The sequence below is a fragment of the Mobula hypostoma genome, chromosome 3 (assembly GCF_963921235.1).
Source record: "Mobula hypostoma chromosome 3, sMobHyp1.1, whole genome shotgun sequence".
Classification (NCBI taxonomy): domain Eukaryota; kingdom Metazoa; phylum Chordata; class Chondrichthyes; order Myliobatiformes; family Myliobatidae; genus Mobula; species Mobula hypostoma.
This window is the reverse complement of record NC_086099.1, coordinates 98252475-98273469: the sequence shown is the minus strand read 5'-3', so window position 1 is coordinate 98273469 and position 20995 is coordinate 98252475. Positions and strand designations below refer to the sequence as shown.

The 20995-nt window shown below is 41.1% G+C and overlaps 1 protein-coding gene across 5 annotated transcripts in view; it reads left to right on the top strand.

Moving 5' to 3' along the window:
• arhgap24 (Rho GTPase activating protein 24) overlaps window positions 1-20995 on the top strand; it is a 705958-nt gene that overhangs the window by 435352 nt on the left and 249611 nt on the right. The gene's annotated exons all lie outside the window — the stretch shown is intronic.

The window sequence follows — 20995 nt, the reverse complement described above, 5'->3', positions numbered from 1 at the left end:
AGCTGGGACCAGTTTGCTGCTGTCCCCTGTGTATATATTTCACGTTTCTTATATCATATCATGCTAATCAAATCTTTCACAAGTCGACATCAAATATTTTTGTTCAGTACATTCACTTTCAAAATACTTACTTATCTCTTGTGATTCTTAATAGTTTTCCTACTGCTGACATAATTATAACTGATTATTGGTTGACTGCCTTTTGATTTTGAGAATTCAAGTATAACATTTGTCACCCTCTGGTTTGGTCCATAGCTCCTGGTTAACAAATTTTTGATACACTGATGCGTCATTAAAATGAGTTCAAATAAGATTTGTTGATATAATATGAGACAGATGTGCGGCTCAGTTTAAGGTGGTGTTTTCCAGGATTACATGAACATTTTTCTGCATTGATAGCTAGTGCATACAAAAGTCTTCGTATTACTGATTTAGAAATTGTTTCCCCAGCTGAAAAGGAGAAAAAAACCATGTACTGTTTAAAGCAAACTTGTTTGGTGTAGTTGCTAAAGTCTGCATGGGGAGTTTGGAAAAATGGAATGTGATAGCTGGGGAAAGAGCTCTATTTACCGCGGTTAGATTCTGATCTACCCAAATGGCAGTGTGAGATTTGTTATGCAGTAGTTCATTTGCACAATGTAGCAAAGGAATTTTGTATATTGCAAATCATAAGTGAGTAACATGGCTGAATAAGGGACAAAGATTAATTTAGCTGATCCATAAACTCTACCAGTTAAAATCATACCTGTGCATAAATAAATACCTTTGCAAAGATTTCAAAAAGACAGAAGTATTAATGATGATTGTGCATGACACTGTTGAGACCACATCTGGAGTAATGTGGGCACTTTGCTACTCCATCAACAAGGATGGATTCATTTGCTTGGATTGATGCAGCAGGAATTCAATTATTTGATTCTCGGGTAGAGGGGGCTGACCAATAGAGAACTATTGAGTAGGGGTAGTGGATGAGATTTTGAATCAGAGCTGATCTCATTGAGGCTCTGAAAATAGTTAACAGGCTGGAACCCAAGATCATAGAACCAAAATAAGTAGTCAACTGCTATGCATGGAATATTCTCCATCAGTGGGAGCTCAGAGATCAAGTTTTTTTAGGACTTTGTGATGGAGGTTTTACATATGGAGAGAAGTGAGGATGGGGATCGGGCAGGAAAGTAGATAGTTTTTGACGTGTCATTTAAAACCTTGACAAACCTCTACTGCCATTTTTACAAGATTTCTGTGTGCTGCTAATATTTTGGACTCAAAAGTCCCCAATAGCGTCCTGAATACTGAATGCTGAATAGCATACTTGAGCAGTCATGTGCTAAGGATTCTCAGGAGTCACTAAACCTGTTGCAATTTTTCTAGGAAGCCTTGAGCACATCCTTGAATCTGTTATGTTTTTCTGGTAATCTCTTCCCATGAAATAGCCCAGAAAACGTTTATGAATGTTTTCAAATTTATAATAATAGAACATAGAACATAGAAAGCCTACAGCACAATACAGGCCCTTTGGCTCATAAAGTTGTGCCAAACATGTCCCTACCTTAGAAATTACTAGGCTTACCTATAGCTCTCTATTTTACTAAGCTCCATGTACCTATCTAAATGTCTCTTAAAAGACCCTATCGTATCCGCCTCCACCACCGTTGCCGGCAGCCCATTCCATACACTCACCACTCTCTGAGTAAAAAAACTTACCCCTGACATCTCCTCTGTACCTACTCCCCAGCACCTTAAACCTGTGACCTCAGGGCATTTAAGTCCTGGGAAAAAGCCTCTGACTATCCACACAATGAATGCCTCTCATCATCTTATACATCTCTATCAGGTCACCTCTCATCCTCTGTCGCTCCAAGGAGAAAAGGCCGCATTCACTCAACCTATTCTCATAAGGCATGCTCCCTAATCCAGGCAACATCCTTGTAAATCTCCTCTGCACCCTTTCTATAGTTTCTACATCCTTCCTGTAGTGAGGTAACCAAAACTGAGCACAGTACTCCAAGTGGGGTCTGACCAGGGTCCTACATAGCTGCAACATTACCTCTCGGCTCCTAAATTCAATTCCACGATCGATGAAGGTCAAAGCACCGTACACTGCCTTAAACACAGAGTCAACCTGCACAGCTGCTTTGAGTGTCCTGTGGATTCGGACCCCAAGATCCCTCTGATCTTCCAATAGTTATAGTCTTTGATGCAATGATATTCTGTCATGCTTTCAGTGTGCTTTGAAAGATCCTTCACCTTGGTATAACTGTCCTTTAAATACTGGAGGACTTCTAGTGGAGCATCTCTTTAACAAAAGCATTCATTTCCCTGTTTCCCATTGATTTTTGTGTTGTGATGTGTACTAGGATATGTCTCTGGCCAATTACTTTATTAGAGTCCAACAGCAATGGAAAATCAGACTGCAGGATGCAAAATCACTGCTTACAGACTAAGTGTATCCTGCTTTCTACTAGGATTGCTGACTGTCAGAAAGGTTCAGAGACTGGTTAGTTGCTTCACAACAATGGAACATATTACTTCCAGCCTGACTGTCCTTTCTTTGATTTAATACACATGAATACATTCTGCACTAATTGTAAATGAGCCGTGCTACACCAACTGCGTGTCTGTTTTACTTGACTAGCAGCCACAGTGTTATTGTCAGTAAATTGAACTAAAACTTTTCACTTCCTGCTCTTATGTGAAAAGAAATTACTCTGTAAATTTTCATGCTTTAGCTTCATTAATCAATGTAATGTTGCATAAAGTATTATTTTAGTTGATGAAGGAAGATCGTTGCAATTGTTAATATGAGATTAAAAATCTTGAGAATTGAAGATATGAGAATGTATTTACATACTGATATTCTCTGGTATCTAATATCTGAAATCCAGCAGATATTTATACAGCTTCTGCAGCTGCTGATATTGACTAAAGTAATCTAATTGTATACTTTTAAAGTTGGGAAATGAAGAAATCGTATTGCATTATGAAAAGCTGCTGAATCATGGAGAAATGACTTTATTGTTTGAACTGGATATGGTTACATTGTCTTTAAGTGGCATGTTTCATCAATGACAACGGTCCTATTTCATGGTGCTTGCTATAATGACCGTGGTATCTCTATTATTGTCACTTAAGTTATCAGTCATCATGATAACAGAGCAATATTTTCATTGAGCTAACCTCGAAGGGGATTTGCTAGTTTCTCTTTATTGGACTGGTCAGCATTAAGGTGATTTATTGAGTTTACACACTTATCAAACATATTTTGCTTCCTTTAGTTCAGCATATAGTAACACATTCATAATAATGTCCGTTTTGAATTAATATTCAGAATGATTATTATTTGCTGTCATGAAACAAAGTATTTTCATTTTATATTATGCAGTGTTCCTTCAAGGATTTTGGTATCTTGCTTTGCCTTTTAAGCTCTTATATGTTGGTATTACTTGTTTCCACGATTAAAACTACAGCAATTCAAGTTCAAATTCAAGTTTAATTGTCAATCAACCATACATGAATACCCAGACAAATGAAACAGCGTTTCTCTGGAACCAAAGTGCAAAACACAGACCAACAGTCTTACATAGCTCAAGGCACGTATAGCACATATAAGACAGCAGTAAACATACAATCACAGAAAGAAATATATAGCCCAAGTTCCTGAGTGACATGTCTTGTAAATTGATGGTGCATGGGTATTGCTGACAAGAACAAGCAGTTTTCAGCAGTCCGCAGTACACATACACGCAATCCAGCTTGTCTTCTATTGAGTGAACACTGGAGGCCAGCAGTGATGGGAGGGGCTGGCCCGCAGTACAGCATGGATGCCGTGTCACACCACCTTCAGCATCTCCCCTCCTGGACTACTGCAACAGGTAAGCCCACGGCATGAGGCCTAATCCTCACTATAGCTCAGGCCACACAGCTCCCTTGCCGTCAGTCTCACCAATAAACAGTGAACCAAGCTTGCGCTATTTTACATTACCAATTTCCAAACAGAGTCTTGTGATCGTAAGAAAAACATCCAGGACAGTCACAGGCCGTCGGAATGCACACTGTCTTTCGTGCACCGACTCCAATGCCTTTCTGTAGCAGGCAGCAACATAGTGTGTGCAAAGTCCAGCTCCTGTGCCAGTGGGGTAGACCTACACTACTTGAAGTTCTTAATGTCCTGCATTGTCTTGCAATTGTAAAAAAGACACTTAAAAATAACAAAACCACCTTTGGTTAGCCCTGGGGTCCGAGCGTATTGGAAAATATGCAATTGCACTGTGAGTGGCGTAATATTTAACTGCTTAGCATGATACATCATTACTGTCTCTAAATTATTACTACCAGGAGAATAGCCTGTATTAATCAAACAGTTTTTCAGTAATTTCCTGCAAATTATTCCTCAATATATGCCAAGTAATTATTAAAACTCCGGGTATATTGATTACAAGTCATCAGTGGGTAACAGTGATCAAACTCAAAAAGGAGTGTATCTTAAGCAAAGTACAGAGTTCAAATCAATGATCTAAAATATACGTAGATCATTTATATACTGCCCAAGCTACATTCTTGTTGCTTATGTTATGGCCTGCACTGCATCATTTGGTTGTTGTGTAGTCATTCCCAAGTATATTTTATTCTGTGATTTGTTTATGCACTTCATCATTGAAACAAGACTCAAGACAAGAGGCATGGTGTGAAACTGAATATTTCATGTTCGGTTATATTTCATGAGGAGTTTGAAGAGATTTGGTTCAGTTTGTAGAGAATTCTGACAGGTTGCATCACTATCTGGTATGGGGGTGGGGGGGGGTTGCTACTGCATAGGACCGAAAAAAGCTACAGAAAGTAGTAAAACTAGTCAGCTTCGCCTTGGGTACTAGCCTCCATGGTACCCAAGACATCTTCAAGGAGCGGTGCCTCAGAAAGGCAACATCCACTGCTAGGGACCCCATCACCCAGGAGGTACCCTCTTCTTATTTTTGCCGAATGGGAAGAGACACAGAAGCCTGAAGGCACACACTCAGCAATTCAGGAACAGCTTCTTCCCCTCTGCCATATGATGCCTAAATGGTTATTGGACCCATGAACACTACCTCACTTTTTTATATATTTTTTTTCTGTTTTTACACTTTTTAATCCTTTCTCTCCTTCCCCCCCTCCCCCCTCCTTCCTTCCCTCCCTCCTCCATCACCCTCACTCTCCCCTCCCCCTCTCTCTCCCCTCCCCTTTCTCTCTCTCTCTCTCTCTCTCTCATATATATATATCTTTCTCTCTGTATCTCTCTATATCTCTCTCTCTCTCTCTCTCGCTATATCTCTCTATATTTCTATATCTTTACTATAATTGATTTACTTATTTTTTCTTTCTATATTATCATGTATTACATTGAACTGCTGCAGCTAGGTTAACAAATGTCACAACACGTGCCAGTGATGATAATAATAAACTTGATTCTGAATTATACCTTCCAGTTTATTAGTAATAGAGTAAGCAGAATTGGAAATCAAAGTTTGGAATGTGTTTCAAGTAGACGACTTTGCTCAGGGTAATGGCAAGTTTCTGAAGCATTGAAATAGCTGTCACCATTGTGGCAAGTGGTAATTGTTCTGTCAGGATGTAACTTGCGATTTTTGGAGAAAGAGCAAAGTCAGGTCATTCTTCGCAGTGGATCCAGCCTTTGCCCAACTCTTAGCAGCTGGTAATAATCACGATTCTCGTTAGAAAGTGATGGTCTTAAATCTCACTCCAGATACTTGGGTAGCAGAGGTTAACTTGACACTTTACTACAATGCATGTGGTAGAGACACTAAAACAAACCTTCTGCCCTGTGTGGAAGATGTCAAATAGCTTTATTCTTGATGTGCAGACCCATATTGTATCACAACTAATGTCAGTGGCCTGGAAATTGGATCTCATAGCCACCCTTTGTTGAAACAGTACACAGTCCAGTTTTGCTGTTACTTGGGGAAATTACAGTATTGACCACATGCCAAATAGTGTCAGTGCTCGTGCAATACACATTTCTGCCGGTTATGACATATGTTGGAGTAAAACAATCTGAATAATAGAATGAAATAGTTGTACTTTTGTTACTAAAGGAATGCTCTGCTGGGATTAGAACAAGTGGCTGGATGACTCTAAAAGTGAGAGCTCTAACATTTTACATTTAGCACAGTCGGTCGATTTTGTAACAGAAGGTGCCTTTACCAGCTTTAACTGCTAAGATGCACTTCAATAGGCACCTCGGCATTAATGCCATAGAAAGCACTCCAGTGTTGCCATTTTGTTATGACCGTAGCTCGTTACTCTGAATTGGGGGCCTTGGGCAGGGTGGTAAAGACGCACACATCTTCAAAGAGCCTATTTCCACGGAGTCAGTCAGCAGAAACGCCACATCCGGCCTTGACATCATCAATGGCTTGTATATTTGTATGCCGTTGTCACTCAGTGCTGTGGGAAGACTTCCTGCATGCTCTCTGAAAAGGTCAAGGTCACATTGATGTTCAACTTATTCACCACAGGATCCTTCCTCGTGGGTACAGCCCTGTTTCACACGTTACCAGCCGCCACTGCATCAAAAAGATCAGCCAGGCAGTTTGTACTCATGGAGAAATTATTTCATCCACTTAGTTTCAGTGAGGAACTGGTTTCACCTCAGGCATTGAGAGGTTCATTAGGAATTGAATTGACTGTATTTCTTACATCCTTCACATACATGAGTAAAAACCTTTATGGTACGTCTCTGTCTGAATGTGCAATGTGTTATTTGTAGTAATTTGTAATAAATAGTACGTACAATGGGACAGTCAATATAGCATAGAGATACAATTGTATCAGCATGAATTAATCAGTCTGAGGACCTGGTGGAAGAAGCTCTCCTGGAGCCTATTGGTCTTGGCTTTTATGCTGCGGTACCATTTCTCAGATGGTAGTAGCTGGAACAGTTGGTGGTTAGGCTGACCTGGGTCCCCAGTGAATTCCACAAATCCCATTTTAGCCCCTGATTCTCAGTGTAAATCAACTAATGCCATTTCCAATGGAATTTTGGCATTTTTTTTAAAAGGTGGGGACCTGATTAGATGTTAGTGATAACTTTTATGCACTATAACTATCTGCAAGCTCTTATCAATAGTATCTTAAGTTATTTGTCCACTGAGCAAGTTGTGAAAAGGTAATACAAAAAAAAGCAATCAGCCACACACTGGTTGTCCAAACTGACTGTGCTTGTACAGGCCAGAAGGCTGGAACTTGCAAGGTATGATCAGCACTGAGAGATCATTGCATTCAGCTAACTCAATTAAAAGAAAATACTCAGAAATCAGTACATCTGTTTTTAATAACTAGTGTGAAAGAAGCTATATAAAACCTATTGTGCCTCTTTATTACATGCAGTCAAAGAGCTGAGCAAGGCCTTGACCGTAAAATTAGAGTTAGCTACAGGTCTGCAGAATGAAATCCGGTCCTTGTCTGCCATTATTCCTCTAATACTTTGCCCCTTGTGACTGGGTCTTTATAAGTTCTTCCATCCCATTTGAAACCAACCTCTGTTATTGTTAGCATACTTACAGTGATCTCCACGTGGAAGATCAATGCAATTAATCAGTTTAACATATGTGCCTTTTCCTTGTTTCCTGATTCTAATTCCCAGCGTCATTCTCTCAAGGGTCTGTATTAACCATAGCTGCTTCTTATATCTGTTGAAAAAATTCTATAGTTTTTGATATTATATGCAAGTTTTCTTTCAAAATCAAATTTCTCTTTCCTTTTGAGCTTTGTGGTGTTTTGCTACTACCTCCTGAAAAAACTTGAATTCTCAATAAAACTTCATCTTTGACGTCCTCTATCAATCACCAGCCATTGCTTTTTATTCTGTCCACTAGGTTCTGTCCAATCCATTGCAGATGACTATACCTTTACCTTCACTTTGTAATTGCCCTTGTTTATGTTAACAACATTACCTGGAGCATTTACGTTCAAATTGTACCTGAAATTCTACTGTGTTGTGGTTACTATTTCCTAGGGTTTGTTGACCACATTATTAATTCTTCCAAGCATCGGCCAGTAACATGGTTGCCTTCAGTGCCTGGCCTTGTCATAACTTGAAATGTCCCTCAATGTCACTGTTCACACTGCGGTAGAAAATCCAAGATTTTCCATTTATATAAAGCTAATTGCTTGTTTTCGTGATAGAAGTATATTCACATTAAGAAGAGTTTTGGTTTATTTATTAAGGAGATGCAGTGCCCTTCGGGTCCTCTGAGCCGTACTGCCCAGCAGCCTCTGACCACCCTGATTTAACCCTAACCTAATCGCAATATAATTTACAGTCACCAAATAACCAACCCCATATGGCATTTGACTGTGGGAGGATACAGAGGACTGGGAGAAACCCACACATTCCATGCGGAGGGCGTACAGAGAATCCTTACAGAAGTCACAGGATTGAACGCCGAACTCCAATGCCCCCGATCTGTAATAGCATTGAGCTAACTGTTATGTTATTATCATCACATATACATTGACACATACAGTGAAATGCAACATTTGCATTAAAGACCAACAGTCCGTGGATGTGCCAGGGACAGTCCATTCTTATTGCATTATCTGGTTGTTGGATGGCTTCAAGCTAACTCTGCCTGTGAATTTCCTTTGAGATACCCAGGATCATGTCATAAACAAGATGTGCAGTTTCTCAGTGCCTCAGCACTTTGGAGAACTAAATACAGAGTCTTTTGTAGACCACAAAATCTCTTGCCCACTTACTGCATAATTTGAGTGTTAATTTCTGCCCATGCCAACTTTCATTTCATGATATGTATTTATTGTGAAATAGAAATTTGCTTAGACAGTAAACTTTAGAAAGAAAACAAATTCTTGCCACCAGAGTGTAGTACCAAAACCAAATCTAACTGCTCGAGTATGAAAGTAAAACAAAAAACTCCGAACAGATAAAGATATATCGTTTACACCTTGGGTAGAATTTGACTTTGCCCACTTGTGTCAGAGAAGTTGGCAGCCAGTTTTACATTTCAAGATTTTTGTTTCCATTGACTTCATTGACTTCAGCAGCAATAAAAACAAGGAAGGCTGCAAAACGGGCAGATGACTCGGTCAGTAGTCCAGAATCTACCCCTCTTGTGTTCTGAACATTGAGCTTGGATGAATCAGTTGAGTTTGGTGTTAGAGTTGAATGTGGTTAAAGCAGAAATGTTATGTGGCAGATAAAATATACTGTAAGTAAATAGAGAACAGGACATTAAACCAAGGTGAAAGGTAAGTCTTCCTGCAATTTAAATATTTATGCAAAACAGGAGGCAACAAAGAAGTAAAAGGAAACATCATTCAAAGCATCCAATTGAAAGGAAATAATAAATACTTGAGAATGGAGAGTAGATATGCTATACAATATTCTATTCTAGATATAGTATGATATTCTAGATAATATCCTGGAACTTCATTTTGCAGAAAGTCTTACATCTGGCTTTTGGGTAATGTTCACTACTCTGCTAATATCATTGGTTGGGCATCTTATACAAGGAAGGCACAAGGATGTAATCCAATATTGAAGCGGAACTGACCTGCTGATCATGTGTTGCAGGAGTTGGTCTGAGTAGTCTGATGTCAGGCCAACATGGCATGGTAGGTAAGGACCAGAGGAACCCTAATCCTGTTGTGACAGTGGGTGAATGAGGTGAGGGCAGATATGTGGGAAATGCAGGAGCTAAGGGTGAGGACAGCATCGATGGTGGTAGAAGGAGACCCTGCCTTTTGGAAAAAGGGGAGGGAACGTCGACTCAGACCATGAGAGGCCTGCGTCGGGCATTTTCATGCCTTACAAGGCGCAGATTGGAAGTTCGTGTGGGGCGCCACTCCTTGCACAGACTAGAGCAATGTGTGATTAAGTGCCTTGCTCAAGGGCACAAATGCGCTGCCACAGCTGAGGCTCGAACTAGCGACCTTGAGGTAACTAGTGGAATGTCTTAATCACTTGACCATGTGCCCAACGTGGAAAAAGAGGATACCTCTAATGTTCTAGAATAGAAATCCTCACCCTAAGAACAGATGCAGCAGAGATGGAGGTACTGAGAGAGAAAATAAACAGTATTTCTACAAATAATAGGGCGGGAAGAGGTAAAGTCAAGATAACTGTAAGAGTCGGTAAGTTTGTAAAAAATGTTAGTGGATAATCTGTCTCCAGAACTGGAGACAGAGGTTGAGAAAGGGAAGAGAAGTGTCAGAGGTGGAGTGGACCAAATAAACTTGAGGGTAGGGTGGAAGTCTGAGGCAAAATTGAAATCGATGGGTGCAGCTTGGGTGCAGGAAGCAGCACCACTGCAGTCATCAACATAACAGTGAAAAAAGATGGGAGGCTTTACCAGTGTAAACACAGAATGTGAACAGTTCCACATAGCTGGGGCCCTTGCTATGAAGTTAGCAATGAAACATTAACCCCTTACCTCTCCTACAGATATTACTGACCGCTCAGTATTAACAGAATTTTCTGTTCTTTTTTAAAATTTCAGATTTATAACATCTGCAATATTTTGTTTTAAGATTATCTTCAGAATTTGTTCCAGAATTTCGATCAATTTTACTAATATTTAACACAAAGCAAAGGAAAACACTGCTCATTGTGAAATTTTTCAATTGCACAGCAAGTGAGGTTATATGTTTGGAAAGAGAAGCTGTTAATTATTTAAAATATCAAGGGGTCGTACATACATTGTGACACTGAGTCCATGGCAGCTTCTTGTATGGTCCTCCACTCTCTAGAACTCTTCAATCTCATAAAATCTGTTCTATATTTTTATCAAATACCCTCTGAGAACCTGATACTGTTTTATTATAAAATTTTATTTAATCTTTCATTTTGCCTTGAGTACTGCATTCCACTGGAATAAATAGAAATTGTTAAATGGTTAGAAAATACCAACTCAAGTTAAAGGCCTTCTGGAATTCATCTGGAAGTATTTCATTGCTACTATACCATAATTAAACTTCTGCAAGATATCTCAGTTCTGCAACTAGAATTCTTCTGCTTATGTATGAACACATCAAATCTGCAAAACAATACCATTTTTCTGTTCTTAACAAATCCATACAATGACCATTTTGAGCTGCTGTATAATGGTGTCTTAATCACTGTTTACTCAAACCTTTCGCAGTTGCTTGCGTCGATTCAGATGAAGGAATAGGGACAGCCTACAAGACATGAAGGAAGAAATTTGACCTTTTTTGTATGCACTAAGTGAGTGATGTTGCAGCATGTCTGCATTAAGCTGCTAAGATCTGGTCCACCGAGGTCAATGCATCCTCCTCCATGACATTGTTATGGGTAAACATAATGAGAAAAAATCAATGCCGTGTAGAAGCCATGGATCTCAACTCCGTGCTCAATTGAAATGCAGTTCTTTTATCTTCTGTTATTCTGTAGGCATTTAGAAACTTTTATTTTAATTGGTTTTGTTCTGTTGTCAGAGCTAACAAGTTTTGTTTCATTTTAATTAGGTCCATGTCTTTGTAATGAGCTCTGACTGAATGTAGGCTGTAATGGATCCTTTTACAGAATGTGCACTCTCAGTTTATATGGTCACAGAGATGGAAATATAGGCACGCACACACACGTGAAAACAAACAACTAGAACCCATCATCAAATTTAATCACAGTATGTTGCAGTCCACAGATTTCACTGGGACTCGTGCTCCTCTGTAGCTACCGTATCAGGCTGAAATGGACAGTTTACAAATTTGATGTTTTGCTTTAAAGATACAAAGCTTGCCTTTATTTATCACACGTACATCGAAACATCAAAACATACAATGAAGTGCATTGTTTGCATCAGCGACCAGCTGAGTCCGAATATGTGCTGGGGGCAGCCCACAAGTATCGCTCACATGCTTCTGGCACTAACATTCGTGTCCATAACTTACTATCCTTATTAAGTTGTATGTCTTTAGAATGTGGGAGATAATCAGAACACATGCAGGAAGCTCACAAGGTCAGGGGAGAATGTGCAAACTCCTTCTGGACAGCAGTGCTAATTTAACCCCAATTGCTGGTGCTGTAGAGTATGATGCTAGTTGCTACACAGCTATGCTTCCCCATTAGGCTGAAGGCAGAGTTTCTGACTCTATACCCTTGCCATTACATAGAATATTTACATCCCCCTTTACAGTATCTTCTATTTCCTCCTGTGTCTCAGCCTGTCTGTTGGTAAAAACTAAATTTAAGCTTTTATTGCTGCCCATCTTAATTATTCCAATGCATTGCTGACCACCCCCCAATTTGAACTTCCATAAGCATTGACTGGTATCTCAAATCCTAAGTGAGTGACTTACTCACTCAATGTTTGTTAACCCACACATCCCATCTGTGCACAAACAACCGAGCTCAGGCTTTGGATCCATTGGTGCCTGTAAATTATGTGCAAACTGCCCAAAGAAGTAATTTAACCTGTTTAGGTCATGTTAGCAGTTATTTCCAGTGGGAATTTTTAGAGTATATACTGGAGATGCAATATAGAAAATATTAATTTGACTGTGACAGCAACTAGCCTTCAGACCAGAATATGGATTGTAGATTGAGTTCAAAATGCAGCTTGTAACAGTAAATTGAAGACCAGAAAACACTCAATTGACTGATATATTTCTGCATATGCGTGAATGCAATTAACATCCCTTTGCATGAATAGGACTCAGAGACCACAGGTGACTTGTTCACATTACAACAGGAATCGTGCCCATGGGGAAATTAGCTAAACCATGTCTGTGCTTAATTCTCCGTTCCATGTCTGATATGTCTCTAGCATCAGTTGCGTGCGTAATTGCATCACAATTTGGTTATTTCATGTTTCCTTTCTCACCAGTATAAACTAGAGTCTGTGGCTTTCACTGACCACGCACAGAATGAACAAGAGTACATCACGCTAATTTGTTGTATTAGTGGCAATTTACAGGAATGCAGGATCACCTTGCTGACATCAGAAGACTGACTCTGTATCTCCAGAACCCTCTGCAGGCACAGAAGCACCTTCCAAAGTTCAGAGCGTGCTTCCAGCAGTGGGAGTGGTTCATCGCCCATGTGACTACTGTGATGCTCACTCATTTGCTTTACCTACTGGTGACGCTGCTGGGAGCAATCTGTTAGCATCCTTTGTAGTTGAGACATGATTGCGAGTGCAGCAAAGCAAGCAGCTGCCACACCAGTGTCTCTTAACCTTGCACAGTGAGATGTATCATGTTCCCAATAAGGCAACACATTCTAACAGTGTGATGTGTTCAGAATGATTTGAAATGGGAGAAAAATGAAATGATGCAATTTTCAAATATCATAACATTTTTCTTAGTTTCTCATTTTAGTGCCTTTCCTGTTCCATGACCTTTACAAGTGGAATTTGAAATTATAACTTCTTACTTCTTAGAAAGCCATTTGGTTCATTCAATCTGTGCCAGCTCTCATAGCAATTCCATCAATCTTCTGCCATATTTATTTCTCATAACTTAATTTTTCTGATAATGCCCCCCCACCTACAGATGGGATAATTAGAGTGGCAGATTAACCCACTGGCCATCACGCCTATGGGATGTGGGAGGTCACCCAAGGAAAACCCACATGGTCACAGAGGGACTATACGACCTCCACACAAGATAGCAGAAGGGGTCAACTTTGAACCCAGATCACATGTACTCCACATGAAATTTCCGGTCACTACTCTACCCTGACGTTACGCTGGCTGCTGGATGGCTTTTCTTTATCACATCAAGTCCATGCGGAAGCTCACAACGGCACAGAAGATGGTCCAGAATCTGCCTACTGATTGGGATGGCTGCCTGTGAACCATCTTTGAGCAGACTGCTCAGCAATGACATAGCTATCAGTGGCTGGTCCCCACAGCCTTCCCTCTTTCCCCTCCCAAGTCGGCTGAATATGCAGTCACAAAAGGGGTGTGTGAGTATGACGTGTCTGTGCCCCTGCAGGAGGAAGGTGTATTCACATGTGTTACTTCACCGCTCATGCAGCAGAGGAGCCTGCTGATCTGCTGTGTGGGAATGTGCACGCAGCTGGGTGGAGCAGCAAATGGTGAAGATTCAGGATCCCTCTGCTCTACAGTCAAGATGGGTAGAGCTCCCATCCTATGTGCAAGCGGTTCATGGACAGAATGTTGCTGCTTGGTGACTGCAGCAGTCTGCTCACAATTGACATCTTTCTCCATAATGAGGACATCAAGCTGCTGCCTGGTACTGTACCATATCACCCTCCCTTCAGAACAGCCAGCTCCTTCCAAGTTGCACTGACCAGAAATGTAGGGTGAGATTGCAGAGAAGCAGTCAACCCATGCCACAACAATAGACAACAGGTGCAGGAGCAGGCCATTCGGCCCTTCGAGCTAGCACCACTGTGATCATGGCTGATCATCCACAATCAGTGTCCAGTTCCTGCCTTATCCCCATAACCTTTGATTCCACTATCTTTAAGAGCTCTGTCCATCTCTTTCTTGAAAGCATCCAGAGACTTGGCCTCCACTGCCTTCTGGGGCAGAGCATTCCACATATCCACCACTCTCTGGGTGAAAAAGTTTTTCCTGAACTCCGTTCTAAATGGCCTACCCCTTATTCTTAAACTGTGGCCTCTGGTTCTGGGCTCACCCATCAGCAGGAATATGCTTCCTGCCTCCAGCGCATCCAATCCCTTAATAATCTTACGTTTCAATCCAAACCAGTGACCCCCACTGTGATGAGATTGTCATGAGCCCTTGCAAAGAAACAATCAACATCCAGCGTGGAGATCCCGTCATGGTGTGGACCTCGGGTGCTTTCTGGGTGAAGTTTGCACCTTCTCCCTGTGAATATACTGTACAAGTTCCTCTCGATGCTCGATTTCCTCCCACCCCACAAAATCATGGCAATTGCTCGATTGATCGGCTGCATTTGTAAGTGGTAGAATCCAGGGTGTGCAGGAAGGACTTGCTGATAATGTGGGAAGAATTTTTAAAAATGGCATTCATGTGAGATTAGTGAAATTGGTCACTTATTGCTGGCGTGGATTTGGTGGGCCAAAGAGGCCTGAGGCCTGTTCTTATGCAGTATCTCTGGGATGTGGGGGGAAATCAGGACACACAAGGGAAATTCTGTGTGTGTGTGTGTGTGTGTGTGTGTGTGTGTGTGTGTGTGAGAGAGAGAGAGAGAAAAAGAGAGCGAGTGTTTTCTGTTTCCTCTGTGGCAGCTAAAGTGTGCCACCCTGCTCTGATCACTGTCCAGCAAGGTGTCTGCAGCTGCATCGTTTCATTTGGTCCGATTGAGAATCTCACAGGTCCTGTATTAAAGAGAGCTTCTGGGAGTAGCCACCATAAACCTGACCCTGTGTGGTTTTTGCCAGCTTCATAGTTTGTTGCAAGAGATCTGACTGGCCGGGTCCATCAAAAACGGCAAAATCCATTCTCTGGATGCTGTATCTTAAATTTCTCATCCTCTTGTTCAAGCCCTTAATAGGTTCAGCCTTTCTGGTCTCTAACTGTTTCCAGCACTGCAGCCGGTTGAGAACTGTCTTCCCTCAGTTCGTCCTGAAGGTGAACCTGCAGGCTGAGTCTGTAGTAAAGAAGGCAAATACAAATTTAGCATTCATTTCAAAAGGACTAGAATATACAGTACTGTGCAAAAGTTTTAGGCAACATATATTTAGCTAGGGTAATACAAACAGTGGGCTGGAGGAGCTCAGCAGGTCAGGCAGCATCTATGGATGGGAATAAACAGTTAACGTTTTGGGCTGAGACTCTTCATCAGAGCTGGAAAAGGGAGGAAGAATTCAGAATGAGAAGGTGGGGAACGGGAGGATGAAGTACAAGGTGGCAGGGTGATAGGTGAAACCAGGAGAAGAGGAGGGGTGAAGTAAAGAACTAGGAAGTTGATTGGTGAAAGGGATAAAGGGCTGGAGAAGGGGGAATCTGATAGAGGATAGAAGACCGTGGAAGAAAGGGAAGGGGGAAGAGCGCCAGAGGGAGGTGATGTGTAGATAAGAAGGGAAAGTGTGAGAGGGAAATAGGAATGGGGAATGGTAAAGGAGAGGAGGGGAGTCAATTACCGGAAGTTGGAGAAATCGATGTTCATGCCATCAGGTTGGAGGCTACCCAGACGGAGTGTGGCCTCATTGTGGCCGTAGAGGAAGCCATGGACTTTCATGTTGGAATGGGAATGGGAAGTGAAATTGAAATGGGTGGCCCACGGGAGATCCTGTATGCTTGGAGGTTGGTGGTTGGAGCATAGCGAAGTGGTCTATGAATATACATCGGGTCTCACCGATATACAGCAGGCCACATCAAGAGCACCAGATACAGTAGATAACCCAACAGACTCACAGATGAAGTGTTGCCTCAGCTGGAAGGACTTTTTGGGGCCCTGAATGGTAGTGAGGGAGGAGGTGTAGGGGCAGGTGTAGCACTTGTTCTTCTTGCAAGGATAAGTGCCAGGAGGGAGTGGGGTGGGACGAGTTGCCAAGGGAGTCATGTAGGGAGTGATCACTGCAGAAAGTGGGGGGGGGGGGAGGGAGGGACGGAAAGATGTGCTTGGTGGTGTTATTCTGACTTCTTCCCCCTTCCTTTCCAGCCCTGTTGAAGGGTCTTGTCCCAATATGTCGACTGTTTATTCCCATCCATTGATGCTACCTGACCTGCTGAGCTCCACCAGCACATTGTGTGTATTTCTCTAGATTTCCAGCATCTGCAGGACCCCTTGTGGCTATTTAGCTAGGGTGCCTAAGACTTTTTCACGGTACTGTATTTGTCACATGGAGCAGAGAATGAGTTTGTAAATCTAGCAAAAGGCGCTGGGAATGGCAAGGGTGGGGGCGCCGCAGGAGGGGTGTGCTGGGAAGGAGTGCTGGGTAGGGAGGTGGTGTGGGTGCAGACACCCCCAGCCCTGAGACACCAGGCAAGGTAATTTGGTTCCAAACTATTGGTTGATCATTACAGAATGTCTCTCTGGTATTTCCGACTCCATCCCCTCTCCCTTCCCCTTTTTCCAACCATGATTCCCCTCTTCCTACCCCCATCCCACTCTCAGTCCACAAAGAAGACACATATTAGAATTAGGGGAGCTCTTTGAAACCTATTGAATGTCGAAAGGTCTTGACATAGTGATTGTGGAGAGGATGTGTCCTGTAGATGGAGAACATACAAACTCTTTACAGGCTGTGTTGGGAATTGAACCCAGGACGCTGGTACTGTAAGCACTACGCTACCTACCAATGGGGATCCCTGCTCTTTTGGTGAATGTAACTGGCTGCCTGTTCTTGGGGGCAAATGAGAACTCGCCAAAGGCTACTTCCGCTTGTTCCACCAGAGGTCGCTGAAGTTCAAAATTCCTCTCTTAAGTCCAGGATAGTTCAAAACAACCATGGCATCTCCAAATTACAACCATCTGAAATCAACCAACCAAACAAAATATATGATTTTGCAGCATGAGTTACTTAGCCATTATGACTATTGCTGGGTTATTCATTTATTTACATATAACTGCTTTGGTAAGGACGGCACGAGAGTGTAGTGGTTAGTACAATGCTTTATGGTACAAGAGACTCAGGTTCGATTCCTGACAATGCCTGTAAGAAGTTTGTACTTTCTTCCTGTGACTTCTTGGGTTTCCTCGAGGTGCTCTGGTTTCCTCCTGTAGTCCAGTGACATACCGGTTGGTAGGTTAATTGGTCATTGTAAATTGTCCTGGATTAGGCTAAGATTAAATCGAGGGTTGCTGGGCAGTGTGGCTCGAAGGGCTGGAAGGCCAATTGTAATAATTTAAATAACTAAATAAATAGCAAATAGATTTGAAATTATCTTCAATCATACTCCAGCAAAATTTAATAATGCTGAATTATTTAATTTTAATTTAACAAGACTAAGTGAAAACTTGATCAAAATTTCTGGTACCTCTGGGCAATGGAATTTCATCTTCTAACAGGAAATTTATGTAAGATTATTGAATATAAAGTCATTGACTTTCTATAAGACTTGGGTATGGTTTATGGGAGGAATAGCAAAGCAAATAGGACAATAAAGAATGGCTTGACTAGAGAAAGGAGGCTTCATAGTTTGGTGATGGGGAACCATGTTTGCACAGTATCTATGCACCAAACAGACAGGATATTTGGGTAAAGGTGTTGATTAGCAACCAGTCTTTGAACAGATTAATTGATACTATTGTAGACTATCCAGAAATGATTCACAACATCTAACCTATCAAAGTGAACCTTGCACTACTAATAGAAAGCCTGTTCCAGTGAACATTTTACAGGTACTAGGTCAAAAGGAATGCTCAGTGCAAATACTGCAATGGATCATGTAGCAAATTATGTAAACCAGTCAACTTTAATGTTAGCCAAGCTAAACTGGAAGAATATTTGCAGTGTTTATGCTTCAAAGTTGCATCCTGACACATTGTTAGGTATGTATGACAAAGTACTCAAAGACATCTACACTTGCTAAACAGAGTATGGCATATAAATTTGTATCAGACCAGATGCAGAGCCAAGATGGTGTTGTACTCTCTGAAGGGCCAGTTCAGAAGGAACTGAATAAGCTAGAACAAAACACTGTATTTATGAAAGCCAACAAATGTGATTGAGCAGTGACATTGGTGGTTGTGCCTAAGATGGACAAATGTGAAGAGTACAATGTCAAGTAAATAAAATTATAAGGGAAGAAGAATATTTGCAAGTGACCTCGCAAGACTTGTATGTGGAGATAGCAGGATCTGACATTTTCAAAACATGTCTCTCACATGTCTACCCGCATTGGAATTTTGAGACAAAGTTTATCAATAGTACTTCGCCTTCGTAATGCATAGAAGGCTCTAACCATACTGAGAGTTATCCGATGGAAGCAAGTCTGTAAGACTCTGGTGAATAGAATTATACAATCAGTGGATCACTACTCGTGAACATAAGATGATCTATTAATTACCATGAACCCGGAGCTGGAAAACGTTCTGATTTTTGGGTTGTTGGACCACAATGTGAAGTTGCAGGACAGCAAATGGGTAGTTTTCAAATGGGAAGTGGTGCACCTTTTATTTAATACACTAATGCACTAAAGACAGAAAATATCATTTTTAGGCTTGGTGCAGTATTATGTGCAATTCCCTCCTGATCTTGTGATAGTTCTCAGGTAACTTCACCACATTGGGAAAAAATATAGAAGGTGGAAGTGGAATCAAGAGCACCCAAGTGCAAGAAAATGTAAGAAAATGTTACTTAGGAAGTTCTTCTTATCCATTATGGTGTTGCATGCAAATTAATGTTGGCACATGATATGAGAAGTCATTCTGGAAATGTGGTAATTATTCATCCCTCTAAGGTATCCAAATGCTATTGCTTGTTAGATTACTACAAATAACATGCATTTAGGGATCAACTGAGAAAAAAGTACTTGGAATAATGTTAGGAATTAAGAAATCCTATCAGGTTTATCCTAGCAATAAATCATAAGCCAGTACCACCATTATTAGCTTGCAAATCAGTGTTACCATCTACCATAGCAGTGGAGTGCAGAGAAGGGCAATTCTTCTCATGACTATTCACATGTAGAAGTTCTGATCAGAATATCATTATAAATACTCTGTTACAATTCACATGCGAACACAGCAAAGTTGGAAGTGAAAATGCGATCTATGTATTTAATAGGTCAATGAGAACTTTCCAGTGATTGAGTCTGAAATTGCACACAAGACCAAGAAAAGGGACTGTGAGCAGCTATTTGAAGGATGGATAGGATTTGACTAGTGCACAGAGAAAGAACTGAAATCACAATTGTGCCAATGAGTTGTCATTGTGAAGAGAGGTAGATTATTAGGTCATGCATAGATAATACTCCTGTTGCCAGAGAATGAAACCAATTGTTTGCATGTAGATCCCATGTGGATAGTGACCTGGAATCATGAGAAAATGGACTACTTGCTAAAGCCAGAATGCCCATCCCAGACCTTTTGAAAATGAACCTGTTGGCATGTAGATGAAACTATGTATTAAACAATGGCTGGTCAATCCCTAGAAGATGCACAGAACAGCTCCTGATACTGTGAAAATCAAAAATTGCAGATGCTGGATATCTGGGGGTAGGGGTGGGACAAAAAAGTACTAATGACATTCAGCGCGTCAGGTAGCATCTATGAGAAGAGAAACGGACTGTGGACATCTTCGTCAGGACAGAACCTGCTGAGTGATGCCAACGTTTTCTGTCTATGTTATGGTGCACACATCCATAACTTCGGTGTCATGTTCAAGCACATTTTCCTTCGAAAATTCAAGCAAAGCAGTGGAATCAAAATCATCAGTGTGACTATAGATCGGAAAGAACCGTTTTATTAAATGTTTTCTTCTGTCCTCTTCCAACACCTGCCCACTTCCCACCAGGTTTAGTTCACACATGTGGAACTTGGGAATTTTAGAAAAGGTTTGAAAAACATTTGATTAACAAAACACAAAGATCAAATGTTGTCTGCATGAACCAACTCAGAATGGTGAACCACTTGGTTGTGAAATTCACTCTGAGTTAGATCTAAATTTAACAGCAAAAAATACATTTTAGGAAAGGAAGATGACTGAAATAGGCTTATAATTTGTTCATTAAATGCAATTTAGATAATATTCTTCTATCTTGCTGTGTTCTTAAAAGGGAACACCATAGAATAAGATTAAGTGTATCTTTAAGCATAAACATGTTTCCTCTGCATCTTGTGTGTTTGCATTGAGATGCTATCGGGCAATACCGTAATTTGGTGTTTTTCATTCTCTCAACAGTGTAATATTGGCACAGACCTTCAGTCTGCTGAAGTTCGTAAAGGCTTGACATAGAAATAGTTTAAGTAGCATAGAGTTTAGTTCAATGCTATTACAGTTCAGAGTGTTGGAGTTCAGAGTTCAGTCCAAGCATCCTCTGTAAAGAGTCTCTGTACATCCTCCCTGTGGAATGCATGTGTTTTCTCCAGATCCCACATTCCGAAGACCTACCGGGGAGGT